This window comes from Zonotrichia albicollis, chromosome Z (assembly GCF_047830755.1).
Source record: "Zonotrichia albicollis isolate bZonAlb1 chromosome Z, bZonAlb1.hap1, whole genome shotgun sequence".
Lineage (NCBI taxonomy): Eukaryota > Metazoa > Chordata > Aves > Passeriformes > Passerellidae > Zonotrichia > Zonotrichia albicollis.
In genome coordinates this window covers 37,394,107-37,407,238 of record NC_133860.1, presented here as the reverse complement: position 1 = coordinate 37,407,238, position 13,132 = coordinate 37,394,107, and the positions used below count along the sequence as shown (strand labels likewise).

The following is a 13,132-nucleotide window of genomic DNA, read 5'->3' as shown; positions in this document are numbered from 1 at the left end:
AATGCCTGGACAATATCTCCTTCAGTTACCATGTCTCTTTAAGTATCTAAGCTCACAGCACATCTTAAGCCAAAACAGTCAAAACTCATACATGAAATACCAAATAAACAACCAAAGCACTGGTTTGACCAACCTGGGTATATATTTAATATATATATTAACTGGTAACTCTTCAAAACCTAGAATGAACCAAGAAAGCTTCATTTAAGTGAAGGCAGGAAACTACAATGTGCTTTATTTCAAAATTATTTTATGTTTGTTCAAATTTTACTTATCTACACATACAGGAAGAACTGTTTAACACTCATGTTCTACAACAGAGATGGCTGCCAATACTAGGAAATGGGTGTGTCAGGATAGTGGCAGGAAGCATTCCCCACTGTCACTTCTCTACAATATATGTTTTATAAACCAACAGTTAGACATACACACTTCTTATCTGTCTCTGTCTACTCATCTTGTGGTCAGTTGCCCAAGCAGAAAAGTTGTAATGAATGAAAGGAATGAAAAAATATAGAAGAGAATCCACTGTTAGAACTATCAAAGACAGGAAAATGTAATTTCACACACTTGTGCTTTTCTAATGTTGCTCAGATAGAAACTTCTCCATGTTTAGTTTGAGTAAATACACAGAATGTAAAAAGGGACACAAAGGACAGTGATTTTTTCCTGCCCATAAAACAGGCAAGTCTAGCAGGCAGAAAAATCTTGATTTCCTAATATACCACAATATCAGACTACCTAAAGCACCAAATCCAACAATGTAAAATTGTCTTGCAGACCTGCAAGATTGTGATGGCTTATTTTACTCCACCACTTAACAACTCCAGTACTTTATGAAGCACCTTGAAGAGGAAAAAAAAGGAAAAACCCAAAACACAAATAAAACCCTCTTGTTCCCTAAATCATTAGAGGTTAGGTTAAACACAAGTTTAACTGAGGTTCACAGCCAACAGGAAAATTACGACCCTTATATAGTTCTTGGGTTGCTTTGCATTTTTTTTCACTTCTTGAAGGAATAGGAAGGGAAAAACCACTCTGCACAGTTTGCAGGTGATCTCCTCCAACTTGGACAATGGTCTGCAGGGGAATCTCTGTTCCAGTGCCTGGAGCAACTTTGTCCCCTCCTTCACTGGCTCTGGTGTCTACAGGGTTATCTCACATATTCCCACTTTTCTTGCCTGGCTATTGTACAGTTGTTTTTAATGCTTCCTTGTACATGTTATCACAGAGGTGCTAACAAGATTGCTGACTGACTTAGCTCTGGCCAGTAGTGGGTCCATCCTGGAAACAGCTGGAATTAGTTCCACCCAGCATGGGGACAGCTTCTGCATGTGGTGAAGTCACACCTGCAGACGCTCTGTAGAATCCCAGAAGGATCCCTTATGGGGCTAAATGTGTTTGTCTCAGACACCAATAGCAGGGTGGCTGTGCCGCCAACCAAGGACTTCAGGTAACAACAGCCAAGGACTGCTGGCAACAACATGCTGTGAGAAAGAACAAGATGTGACTGGACAAGGGGCCACTCGGAGCTAGGACAGCACTCCTCTGGGACAAAGGTCTCTGATCTACCTCCTGGAGATAGGCACAGCTCAGCACAAACAGAGAAATGAGGTGGAGAACCAGGCACAGACTCTATGGGGAGAACAAGACCACCAAAGACCCAAAGCCCTCTGACCCATTTCCACAAGGACCTGGAAAAACAGAAAGCACATGATAACTAATTAACATTCAAAATCCAAAACTTTTCTCCAGGTCAGGGAAAGCTTACCAATTAAAAAGGCACCCAAAACCAAGCCCAAGTGCATGGGTGTCCCCTGGACATTCTATTGGCTGGATCAATACTGGAGCCAGTACTGTCTGTCTCTCACTCCTTCTCTATCCATCTTTAGTTTGTCTCTGTCTCCTTCTTTTCACCCTACCCCTTTATCCAAAATCTACTTCTATGTATTTACATTAGGAGGTGTAGGACTAACATATCAGCTTGCACACCATATTTAACTAACTAACAAAACTTCATAAGCTTTTGTGGATTCTCTAATTTTAGTTATTCCTTTTGAAAAGCATCTACAAATCTTGGGTTCTCCCTTCCCCTTTCAGGTGGGACATCATACCCCAACTACTAAATCCTTCCCACCTACACCCAATACAAACTATAAACAGTAAAACTGAATAGAATTCAATCATGTAATTTACTGTAAAATGAAGCTGAAAAGAAAAGCATTGGTTTGAAGACAATGGAAGAAAACAAGATAAACAGCAAGCTTGAGTATACACTAAATTCTAATTCAGAAGAGATTAGCATCACTCAGTGAACCATCACTCTTCCCTTTAACTCTGATGATTCCCCGCATACTGCCCTCATCTAAGTACCTGACAGTCCAACAGTATATGGAGACCTGCCAGAACCCCATGGGATATTTGCAATTTAACCTCAAGTAGAACTTAGGATCACAGTAATTTTGTCCTCAGTCTATGTTAATTTATTTTGAAATTAGTCTCTTAGACTTCCTATCTGATGCTAACAGGATGGGATCACTCATGGTCAAGAAAGCACTGCTTCCCTCTCCCAGGCCTTGTAAAAGAATGTTATATCAGCAGCAATTGAAAATGAAACCAGGTATCAGATGTCTATACAGAAAGGCAAGTTAAACTAGGCACCCAAAATACACAGTGAAGTACTTTTTAGTCCACCTCACTGTCTACAAACTAGTGCAGAATTATGGAGCTGACCACATGTCAACACAGAAAAGGGAAAGATTGTATTGGGGAGACCATAACCTAACATGCTGCCTGACAGACACAGAAAGGTTTAACTGACCAACTGACAGAAGTCCCAACATTTTCATGTCAAAACAAAGAATTATGAAAAAGCTTACAAGGGTTTTCCTCTGCCTAAAGCAGCAACAAGCACCACAGAAGACACCAAAACACAGACTTTGCGGCTTCTCAGTGAGAGATGCTATACTGTGAAAAGTAAAAGCACAATTTAATTAATGTCTTCCAGTTAAGAACAGCACTAATTCTCATGAATTTGGGGAAACTATAAACAACATAGCTGTTTCTAGAAGGAACAAAAAACATCCTACGTTTTCACAGTAAACAGAGCACAGAATTATTCACTCTTTAAACCCAAAGTACTTGGCACCTCTTACTCATCAGGAAATCATGGGGATGGGAGGGGAAAAGTGTGTAGGGGTAGCATTAAGGCTTGGTACAGACTTCCCCGAAGATCAATCCAGTCCTCTTGGGCAGGAAAGGTGAAGTCTTAAAATAACAAACTGCAACCACTATTTTGCACACCCAAGCTTCAAATTGTGTTTCTCTTCAATCATTTTGCGTGTCATCTTTGGGAAACAAAAGGATAGCTCAGACCTGATGGCCACTGAAAAGGACCTGAAACATGCAAAGACAGCGTGCATTGTGAAGAAGCTTTCCCTTTTTAAGGATCACTGGCATTCTCTGGTTCAGGGGTGAAGCCTTATTTGGTGACAATGCCAGCTTCAGGTATTTTCACTCCTTCATCCCTTTTCATCCCAGCTATTTCTTTGTCTCTTCTAGAAAAAAAAAAAAAAAGAAGCCCCAAACTGCTCTGGTTATGTCATACATCTCACTGAATGAGACTGGCAAACATACCAGTACAAACAAATGAACCAAAATACTGCACTCTGGAGAAAGAACAAGTGGGTGGAAATAAAATGGACACCATTTTAATATGAAGCTATAATCTGAGGCTGCCCGGTTCTGGCATAAAAACAACGCTCAACTGCATCCATGGCTGTGAGTTCTCATGCAGGCAAGGAACATCAAAAAACACACTGTGCTTGCTCACAGACAGCATTCAGAGAAAAAGAAATAAAAGCCACTACCCTTGAAACAACAATAGTGAATGGTAACAACAGGAGGAAGAACATGCTAGTAAATACAGTGAATGGCCAATTGTTAAATAAAAACATATTAAGGATGCTTGTTAAATTTTTTTGAGAAAACTAGGGAACAGAGAACACAGAAATCAGTTTTCTTTTTGATGATCCAGCATACCAGAATGCAACCAAACCCAGCCATTCTCCACTCCTAACTTAATAAATACCAAGTTCAAAATTTTTCTTGGGGTTAACTACTTTGCAAGTGCTCAGTGCCTCTATACATTAAAAATAACAAAAACAAACCACCCAAAACCATTCACCCATCTCCAAGGGCCAGGGCAACAAGACAATATCAGTTAATTAGCAAGAAAAGCAATGTCAGATATGAATTCTGGAGAAATTTGCTTAAATTATCTCTTTTTTGCATTCTATAAATAAATTCTAAACAAATTTCAATTTACCATTTCTATTTTGCTTTATTTAAAATAGTCAGAAATCCTTTACACAATTAGAATGTGAAGCTTCTCATCAAAACATAGTATAAAATCTTACTTGTTACAGTTACAATGCTGTTACCTGTATCAGTAACATTTTCTTTATGCAACAATAGCATTTTCCTGTTTTACTGGAATAAAGAATATCTAACTAAGTATGTGTTCTAGCAGACAGATATTTGTGATGGTGTTCACAAGGGTTTTCAGGTGAGGGAAGAGACGAGAATGTTGACTCCATGTTTCAGAAGGCTTGATTTATTATTTTATTATATATATATATATTATATTGTAACTAGACTCAAAAGAATAGAAGGAAAAGTTTCATCTCAGAAGGCTAGCTAACCTAAGAATAGCATGGAATGAATAACAAGGGTCCAAGCTAACTGGGCTGTGGTTGGCCATTAATTGCAAACATCCAAGATGGGCCAATCACAGATGCACCTGTTGCATTCCACAGCAGCAGATAACCATTGTTTACATTTTGTTCCTGAAGCCTCTCAGCTTCTCAGGAAGAAAAATCTTAAGGAAGATTTTTAAAGAAAAGATGTCTGTGACAGATACTTTTTAGCTGAAAAGTTAATCTGAACTGCTTACACTAAAACAAACCTTATGAGTTAATTTTGACAAGTAAAATCCACCCTAAGCACATCAAAAGAACTCTTTAGAATAATTATTTATATTTATTTTCTGCAATAAAGCAGTCAGCAGTACTTATCAGCCTTATCATGGCAAAAGCTTAACAACGACAAAACCAGAATGACTCTGTCAAAATAGAACAAAAGTATTATTTTTAAACTGAGAAGAAGAAAATCTCTGGCAAATAACCTACGTAATAAAATATTCTATTTCAAGTGCAGCCTCTAACTGAAATGCAGTAATACTCAATATCCTTATGAGCCCAGACCACGACATCAGTAAATCAGATGTATATGGGAGTACAGATCTGTAATTCAATAACCCTAGCATTTTTGGGGGAGAGACAACATGACTCAGCACACATGCAAGAAGTTCCTGCAGGTCATTGATGGTAACTTTTTGACCTAATGGTAGAAGAGCCAACAAGGAAAGGTGTGTTGTTGGACCTTGTAAAACAAGCCAAGAAGGACTGAGAACGTCAAAGTTGGGGGCTGCTTTGTTGTAGCAACCATGAGATGGTGGAACTCAAGATCCTGTGTACAGGAGGTAAAACAGCAATCAGGACCAGAACCCTGAACATTCAGAGAGGTAACTTCAGCCTCTTCAAAGACCGACTTAGCAGAATCTCATGGGTTAGGGCTCTAGAGAAGAAGGAGGTCCAAGAAAGCTGGTCAATATTCAAGCATCATTTATTTCCTTCACGCCCAAGACCAGTGCATTCCCATGAACCAGAAATTAAGCAAAGGGGGCAGTAACCCCTTATGGATGAGCAGGGAGTTTCTGACAAATCTTGAATAGAAGAATGAAAGTTATGGAATGTGGAAAAAAGGACAGGCCACATGTTAGGATGACAGAAACATTGTCACAGAATGCAAGGAGGTGACAAGGAAGGCCAAAACCCACTTCCAGTTGAGTCTGTAAAAGAATATCCAGGACAACAAGCAAGGCTTCTACAAGTAGATCATCAGCAAAAGGAATACTAGGGAAACTGCTGAATCAGATAATTGTCTCAGTGAAGGAAGACAGAGAGAAGGCAGAATTACTGAATGCCTTCTTTCATTCAGTGTTAACTGCTGAGGCCAGCCCTCAGGAATCCCAGACCTTGGGGGAAGGAGAGGAAGGCTGGAGAAAGGAGGACCTACGCCTGGTAATTGAGGCTTTAACTAGATAAGCTTAACGTTCATAAATCCATGGGCCTTGATGGGACGTCCACACAGGTGCTGAGGGAGCAAGTAGATGATGTTGCTAAGCCACTCTCCATCATCTTTGAGGTGTCCAATGACTAGACAAAGTTAGTCTCGTCTTCAGAAATAGCATGAAGGACCCTGGAAACTACTGGCCAGTCAGCCTCACCTCCAGCCCTGGAAAGGTGATGGAACAGAACATTCTGGAGGTCAGCACCAAGCATGCAGAAGAAAAGAAGGTCATCAGGAGCAGTCAGCAGGAATTTCCTAGGGGGAAATCATGCTTGACCAGTCTGACAGCCTCCTGTGATGGCAGGGCAGGATGGCTAGGTGAGGGGAGAGCAGTGGTTGTTGTCTGCCTCCACTTCAGCAAGGCTTTGGACACCATCTCCCATAACATCCTCACAGGTAAGCACAGGAAGCGTGGTTTAGATAAATGGTAGTGGGGTGGACCAAGGAGTGGCAGAATGGCAGAGCTCACAGGGTCAGGATCAGGGCAGCAGAATCCAGTTGGAGGCCTGTAGTCAGTGGTGTTCCCCAGGGATCAATACCGGGCCCAGTCTCACTCAGCTTGTTTATCACTGGCCTGGGTGAAGGGATCCAAGGTACCCTCAGCAGGTTTGCTGCTGATCCAAACTGGGGATGGCTGATACACCTGAAGGCTCTGCTGCCTTTGGGCTGGGCCTGGCTGGGCTGGAGAGTTGGACATAGAGAACCCAACGAGGTTCAACAAGGGCAAGTGCAGGGTCCTGCAGCTGGGGAGGAATAACCCAAGGAGCAGCACAGGCTGGGGCTGCCCCACTGAAGGGCAGCTCTGCAGAGAAGGACCTGGGAGTCTTGGTGGACCACAAGGTGACAATGAGCCAGCAGTGTGCCCCTGTGGCCAGGAGGCCCAGTGGAATCCTGGGCTGCACTGGGAAGAGCGTGGCCAGCAGGTCAAGGGAGCTGATCCTCCCCCTCTACTGGGCCCTGGTGAGGCCACATCTGGAGTGCTGTGTCCAGCTCTGGGCTCCTCAGTACCAGAGAGACAAGGAGCTCCTGGAGAGGGTCCATTGAAGGGGCACAAAGATGATGAGGGGTCTGGAGCACCTCTCTTAACGAGGAGAGACTGAGAGAGCTGGGCCTGTTTAGTCTAGAGAGGAGAAGACTGAGAGGGAATCTCATCAATGCATATAAATGTCTCAGAGGTGAGTGCCAAGAGGATGGTGCCAGACTTTTCAGGGGTGCCCAGATACTGGACAAGAAGTAATGGCAATAAAATAAAACATAAGAAATTTCTGCTCAAGATGAGGAAGAAATTCTTTATGTTGAGGGTGGCAGAGCACTAGAACAGGCTGCCCAAGGAGGTCATGGAGTCTCCCTCTGTGAAGACATTCAAAATCCAGATAGACCTTTTCCTTCTTAAACTACTCTAGGTGACCCTGCCTTGGATGAGATGGTCTCCAGGGGTTTCTTGTAACTGTAACCCTTCTGCAATTCTGTGAATTTAAGGCAAGATCTTTCATAGCAATATCCTCACAAAAAAGGGAGAGAGAAAAACTACAGATTAAGTTTACTGGAAAAAAATTAAATTTTAAAATGTTCAGATAACCAAGCAGCTGTAATTGTTACTTTTTTTAAAAAGTATTTATATTGACTTTTCATAATAACACTACTTAACAATACACAGCAACACACACACTGTCATAACACAATTGCAGCACAGTAGCTGCAAGTATGTTCTCACACATTTTCTTTTGCTATTTTTCTGAGACAGCCCTAGAAAATAACTTCCATCTGGACAGTAAATCTATCCAAGTAAGTGCCAATGTAACACTTCCTCTAAAGAATGGTTTCTAATTGGATACCATTAACAACACTGCTGAGATTAGCATTAGATCTGAGCTTCATTTCTGATGTTTCACTTGATTGCATATTCTTTGGGTGTGTATGTCGTGTTACTAAGAAAACCTTAAGAGGGAGGAATAAATTGATTTTTAAAACGACTGCATTTGAATCTCATCCACTTCTCTTCCTTAGATTAAAAAAAAAACCCACCATATAAAAGCAGTGATTTTTACAACAGCAAACTGAAGTCTGAAGGAAACTGCAGCAGTTCCACAAATCGTCACGGAATACACAACAACCCAAGCTTCTTTAAAAGCATGACACTGATGTTTTCAGATGGCTAAAAAATTCCTTTACATTATTGAACTGACACAGTTTGGATTTAATTTCTCTCATTTTTAAGTTAATATATAGCCAGAAATATGAAATATTTATCCAAACAGGATATTGAAGTGCACTCCATCCCCCATCAGCCACGTCTTTTTTTTAAATATGCAGTTGAAATAATCATTGCTACCATGTACCTAGTAATCACAGCTATTTGGTACAGCTAACTGGAACTAAGCTACTTCAGAACTGCTTTGCTTTCCGAACCCACTAATTTCTACATCAAATAACCTCATTTTCTTTCACTGCTATTATGAAAAAGATCCATGGAAACAAATTCCTGACTTTCTATACAAAGAAAACAATGAAAATTAAATAAACAAAGCAACCAGACTAAAGGATGGGAAGCTTCTGGCACAGCTAAAAAACCATAATAAACAGCTTATGCTTCAGGTTTAGTTTTTTGAGGGATTACTACTGTATGAGAAAATATTTTTTTGCATACAGGCAACATCTATTCCAGCAGAAAGGAAGAGATACTGTCTTAATTCCTCTAGTTATACCACCACAGTCAAAAGAGACAAACGGGCACAGTGGAAGTGAAGGCAGGAGGCAGTGCTAGTCATTTGCCCATAAGAAGCAGCAAACCTTATGGTGCCGCAAGCACAGCTGAGGCACTGCAGCAACAGCACGCATTATTAGCTCAGCGGAGAATGCCAAAGCACACAAAGCTTACAGCATTGTAGGCTACACAAAAGGTTAGAAAACACAAGCATGTGCGCATGCTTCTCTCTAATAAAGCATATGCTGTTTACAGAAATGCCAGATAAAATATGCAGAAGATTTTCTATCCTTTGAACCAGTATAGCCTCAAAACTAAAGTAATTGGGGAATCAATATTTATTAGCATTTCCACAATCTGAGCAGCGCTATTAATAAAATCAGAGCAGATGGAAGCTGCTGTCATATGTTGTTGGGGTTTTTTTTCTGGGGCAGAAGGGTGACTAGTCAGTAACAGTTCCTCTACAGAAATTCATACAGACCTTCTGACAAATAAATACTCTACTGGGCACTCTTTTTATTCATAGAAAATACTTGCCTCTACAAACCCTTACACTATGAGGCAAAAGCAAGTTAGTGCCATCTGCATTGGCATCATTTAATAATGAAAAAAGCTGATTCTGAACATGTGTTGCTTTTCCATAGAGCTTTGAAAGCAAATCAAACTTTGCCTTGTTAACACTTTTCCCATTTTTATATATGCTCTCTAGCTAAAAAATGTCAACACACCAGTAAGAGACAAAGCGTATGATGTGATGTATGCCTAGGCTTTAGAGCAGCAAACCAAAAATGATGGTAGGAGGCACAACAAAAATTTCTAGCATTTTTTCAAGTACCTTTTGTCCAAGTTTGTCAAATAAATATACTTATCATTTCTAAGAACTGAAAAAGAAAATTACAAAACTCAGTATTCTCAAGTTCTCAAGCCAAAAGCTTGAGTCCACTTAATGGACACTAAGCTTTAAAAAAGAATTATTTTCCTTTTTCATATATTTCCTTTTCATGTAAATAAATATCATTTACTTGGGTCTTCAACAGATATTCAGAGCTTAAAAACCAGCTTTCAAAGTAACATGAGATGTGATGCAGAATAAAACTCAAGTGCTTTGAAGGCATTTATAACAAAATATGAATAAATAAGAGGATTTCTATTTTAACACATTAGGCAGTTGGTCCAGAGGAAAGAAAAATAATGTACTTACCACTGTGTTACTTTCTTCTCCCTGCTGGTCCTTCCCTGAGCTTTCAAAGTCAACATTCTGTTTAAGAAAAAGGGACAAATTTTAGTAAACCCTATCACTACTAGATAAGAACAAACTAGTATTTTATTGTATTGTATTAGATATATTTTTGGCTTTCAGAGTTTTGGTTTTGTTAAAAGAAAAGCTTTACATGTCTATGAACAACAGCTTGAATATTTCAGAGTACTTGAAAGACTTCCAAGACAGGAAAACTGCATGTATTCTTTTAAAGGGGATCATTCTTGTGTGTACAAGACATTGTTTTTTACCCTGTTTTTATTTTAACGCACTCTGTCTACAAAGTCGTTTCATTTTTACTCCTTTTATAGTTACTATATTAAAATATTATGTTTCATACAGATTTCTCTTGCACACAGTTCTGAAGAATTCCATTAAAAAATACATCAAAAATTAACCAAAGATGAAGAGTATATTTTTGCATGTTAACTTCAGGAATTTTTTAGAAAGTTGCAACATAAGGCATAACAGATCTGATGCTAACTTCACAGGCATAGAACAAGAAAAAACAAATGAAAGCATCGAGTGTTTTTGACTGAACACACGCAAAATTAGTTGGCTGGAGTGATGGGAAGGATTAATTTTGCTTCCAACAAAGGCAGAAGTAGAACGTATCTTCAGAGACATTAAATGTCAACTCTGGTCAGACAGATCATCTAACCAAACACAAAATCATGTAGAGCAGATAAGAAGCTAAGTCAAGCAGAGTATAATCTGTCAAATTCTCAGTATCTAGAAAAGAATTTAAGTTGTGAGGATCCCAGTTAGTAGCTTCAAATTCAAAGGATTTGCCTATAAATGGAACTATATTTCATTTCTTTCCAGTAAAAGCAGAATAAGGCCACCATGAAATAAATAGATCCTGAAAGAGATTTAAAATTAACTTTTTCCAGGAGAAAAGCAAGTTCCTTGTTTTGGGGTAAGAAACAGGACAATGAACTCCCACAGAAGTCAGGACTTCCACAAAAGGACTGTACTACAGTCAAATTTTGCATATCACATGTCCTATTCCTCCTTTGGGGGTCACTGGTGTCAGCTTCTGCATTCTTACCAAAAGAACTCCAATACACTACACTGCACACATCTATACATTTATTTTCAATAGAAGGGAATCCAAGACATGCAAATAGCAAGGGATAAAAGTAATATTAAAGCCACAAGCCTTTCAAGCCTCCTACTGAAAAAAAAATTTCTATTAGTTTAACCAGTTTCAGAAATGCAGAGCAGAACCACTCAAGACAATTAAAAAGAGCAAGAAAGACGTCAATGATCAAACCAGATTCTGAAATTTGGGCTTTTAGAAGAGTCAGTTAAATTGCCATGGCTGCATGCTTCTTTCCTTTCCCACACTACTTTGCTCCTACTGTGATCTTTAGAAAAGCTATTTCAGAGGCACTGTACACAAATTCCCGACCAGAAGAAATGCAGGTCTGCAATAGTTGTGCTAGAATAAGCAGAATTCATCCAGAGAACACAACAGTGCAGAGCTGGATCTGACAAAGAGACAGTCAGCTGATTACGCCTCTGACAGATAAAGACTTAAGGTCAAGAGTCTGCAGGCAAAGTATTCACAGTAGAATAATTATCAAAGAAATAGCAAGCCCTATAATCATCACAAAAACAATAAACAAAAAGAGATTACTCTTGCATCATTTCCTGACACCTGTTTGGCTGTATCTATTGAAATGTCTAAAAGAATAAAATCCAGTGGTAGGCAGTCATTACCATTTAAACTGTTTGCAGGCTTCCAATCCAAGCAGAAGGAACTCATTCAATCTCAAACATCCAGAGGCAATAATAGAGCAAGTGTGTGCATGAGGGGAAGAATACATGAGGCTACCTGGATATTTCACATCATGCTGCTTTATAATGATTTAGAAGCTGCACAAGTCTCTGAACAAGAGCCATCAGTTACAAAATCAAACAAAAGCAATGAACTCAGTGCAAATGTAATGTCACTTGAAACTGTGACACTGAGTCACATAACCTTAAGCCTCAATCAAAAGATGACAGCTCAGGATGTGCTGTAGCTACAGCTGTAAGCATCAATGAGTTTCCAATAGCAGAAACCCTCCTATCACCACACAGTTTGCACTAAACAACTTTTAGAAAATAAAGTGGGATATTAGGAGGAGCTCAAAGTAACCACGCACCAGAACTGCAGAAATCTAGAGACAAGGGGCTAATGTGTTTGTCGCAAACACCAATAGCAGAGTGGCTGTGGCACCAGCCAAGGACTGCTGGCAACAACATGCTGTGAGAAAGAACAAGATGTGACTGGACAAGGGGCCACTCGGAGCTAGGACAGCACTCCTCTGGGACAAAGGTCTCTGATCTACCTCCTGGAGATAAGCACAGCTCAGCACAGCACAAACAGAGAAATGAGGTGGAGAAGCAGGCATGAACTCTATGGGGAGAACAAGACCATCAAAGACCCAAAGCCCTCTGACCCATTTCCACAAGGATCTGGAAGAATGGACTGTGAGTTGTAAGTAATTTGCATAGAAAGTGTGACATATCCCCAGGGCAGGGAAAGCTTATCTACTAATAAGTACTCTGATCTAAACCGAGGAAGTGGTCCTCATCAACTGAATTGATGCTGCAGCCAGGACTGGTAATCTCTTTCCTTCTTTCCTTCCTTTCTCCCCCTCTTAAATTCATCTCTGTCTCTTCCCTTACACCCTACCCCTTTATCCAAAATCCAGGGTCATGTGCTTATATTAGAGACCAGTGTACTAAAATACCAATTTCCAAGCCAAGTGTGTAATTTACTAATAAAACTTTATAAGCTTTTGTGGATCATCTGACTTCTCATTCCTTTCAACCAATGAGAATCTACAAATCTTGGGTGCTCCCTTCCCCCTAAGGGTGCAACATCACAAAGACCTCAGCTAGTTCAGTTCATCACTTTTTTAGTTGTTTTGCAGAAGTGGTAACAGGTGCTTCAGATGACTAGCAGTTACTTACTCTCAAGGTAA

At 39.9% G+C, this 13,132-nt stretch overlaps 1 protein-coding gene across 6 annotated transcripts in view; it reads right to left on the bottom strand.

The window, feature by feature from the left end:
• ERBIN (erbb2 interacting protein) overlaps positions 1–13,132 on the bottom strand; it is a 124,573-nt gene that overhangs the window by 72,874 nt on the left and 38,567 nt on the right. For 5 of the 6 annotated variants that reach the window (XM_074532951.1, XM_026796922.2, XM_026796920.2 and 2 more), the window contains one exon: positions 10,098–10,154. The gene's annotated coding sequence lies outside the window, so the exon portion shown is untranslated. Of the gene's footprint in view, positions 1–9,731; positions 9,778–10,097; positions 10,155–13,132 lie in introns of those variants that run through there. The other variant, XM_026796921.2, reaches the window with a different exon arrangement.